At 37.1% G+C, this 2,397-nt stretch overlaps 1 protein-coding gene across 1 annotated transcript in view; it reads right to left on the bottom strand.

The window, feature by feature from the left end:
- The window catches only part of scin (scinderin), a gene marked incomplete in the record, with an annotated part of 23,822 nt that extends 21,786 nt beyond the window's left edge, over positions 1-2,036 (bottom strand). Inside the window, 2 exon segments of the mRNA XM_035681313.1 lie at positions 1,631-1,780; positions 1,881-2,036.
- Between the last annotated feature and the right edge of the window lie 361 nt (positions 2,037-2,397).

A 2,397-nucleotide genomic window follows, 5' to 3' on the forward strand; every position in this document is an offset into this window, starting at 1 on the left:
ATATCTTTCCTGTACAGTTTTAGATCTTTCTATTTTTATCCTTATCTTTATTTATTTATATTTAATTTTATTTTTATTTTAATGCATCAACGCACCAAGGCAAATTCCTTGTACATGTAAAAATTTACTTGGCAATAAACCCAATTCAGATTCTGATTCTGATTATGCTTATTAATGCTAATTATGCTAATTGACCAACATATGCAAGTTAGCATCTGGCAGTTTCTAAAAGCTGGGAACCCATACTGTAAATTTCTAATATAAAACATTTCTGGGTTAACGTTGACTCATTTTACAGGTTGCGGGGGGAGGGTCATAAAGTGGGTTTACTATATTTCATGAAAAACAATAAAGGGGGTATGGGTGAAGTAGTCTAATCACATGACTTCAAGCAAACATTCAAAAATATACTCATCTGTGTCAAAATCCAAAATGGAAGCCTACCTGAACAAAACCACTGGCCATGGGGTAAAAGTTGTTATTATTTCAGCTTTATCATATTTTAGTGGACTGTTTGAGACAATATTGTTTCTTAAGGAATATTTTATATGTTTTTGTTGAAAAATAATGATGTGTATCACATATGAACAAAAACAAGCAAAAAAAAAGAAATTCAGATTTGGGCCATTTTTGCCTGCAAGAAGCTTAAAGCACGCCATTTAAAATACTTTAAGCTACTCATACACAAACAGAAATGTAAAAATAGCAATATGTGGTTTTACACAAAGCTATTAGTTCCTGGCAGCCAGGTCCTGTGAGCATCAAATGGTGTTCTGACAGCAAGGAAGCCAGGTTTGGTACCAAAACCACAACCTGTTCCATTTCTCAACTATATTGTCTCTTCCGTTAAAGCCACAAACTGTTGTGTTGTGTTTGACTCCAGGTCTGTACTTAAGCTGCAGTAGGTAACTTTTATAAAAATAACTTTGTTACATTTGCTGAAACTATTACCATATCCTGACAGTAGTACATGAGACAGATAATCTGTGAAAAAATCTGGTTCCTCTGGCTTCTCCTAGTGCTCCTAATGGCATTTGCAAGAATCCACCGGGCTTGAAAAAAAACAACCAATCAGAGCCAAAGAAGATAGTTGATTGTTTGGTCTCATTCCCAGGTTGTCAAATACAGACGCTGAGAATGAGACTGAACAATCAATCTTCAAGCTACTTAAGTCTTTTTTATCTTATTCAGCTCTCACAAAACGTTTTTAATGACTTTGGAATGAGACTGAACAGTCAACTATCTTTCTTGGCTGGGATTGGTTTTTTTCGTTCAGGCCCAGTGGATTCTGGCATTCTGAAATGCCATTAGGCACACTAGGAGAAGCTAAAGGAACCTGATTTCTTGCAAATATGACAAAAAGTTATTTTTAGAAAAAATATCTACTGCAGCTTTAACACACAGACATGCGATTGTGATATCCATCTGGAAACCTCACTTGCAGAGAAAAAGCAAAGAAGCATACATCACACAATGTTGAAATATTTATTTTAGTTTTATTATTGGTTAGATTTATTATTACTTAGACTGAAAATACAGAAAAAGAAAAAACAAATGTCTGAGTCAGACACATCATGAGACACATGTGAGATAAAGAACTGCATATGTAAAATAACGGGTTGAGACTTACATCAGTTAACTGCGATAGTTCACATCCTTCTTCTACAACCACCAGTTCGGCTCGGGCATTTCGCTCGTTATCACGGATTCCTCTGGCCACTTGTGCTGCCTTCAGTCGCTCAAACTTGTTACACTTGGATCCGCACCACTGATAGATCTTCTACAAATTGGTAAACACACAGGCAGACAGGGAATCATAGAAACTTCTCTATAGATAATCCAGTTTGCAAACATTCAGCAAAGAAACACTGTGCCCTTACGTCGCCGAGGTCGACGATGAAGCAGTCTCCACTGTTGAAGCTGGACCAGCTGAGAGGGACCTGAGTGGCCCTGACGACCCGCCGGCCCTTGATGTGGAGGAGTCTTTGTGCTGAAAGGTCATTGGTGACCACATGGTGGAAACCTGAGGCCACGCCTCCTATCTGAGGGGCAGAGAACACTGTCAGCTTTATTCCATTCCTCTGTTTACTTTAAACTTCTTCTGTCCCATGAGTCATTGCTCCATGTGGCCAAGTATAATGCTGCTACAGTCTTGATGAGTCAGACTCCAGCTCCAAAACCTTATTTATACAAATGTCAACATTTTTTTCATTTATAAATATAATATATAAACATAGCTAATATTTAGTTCTTATCAATATGTGTAAACCTAATATTTTTCCTTAAAATTGCATGCATTCGATATAATGCAGTAATCAGATTTTTTAGATCGAAACACTACATTTATGATTATGACACACTACAACAGGCTCACAAGCTCTGTAGAGCTGAGGACAG

This window comes from Morone saxatilis, unplaced genomic scaffold (assembly GCF_004916995.1).
Source record: "Morone saxatilis isolate NCDOM2014 unplaced genomic scaffold, NCSU_SB_2.0 Contig9, whole genome shotgun sequence".
NCBI classification, from domain to species: domain Eukaryota; kingdom Metazoa; phylum Chordata; class Actinopteri; family Moronidae; genus Morone; species Morone saxatilis.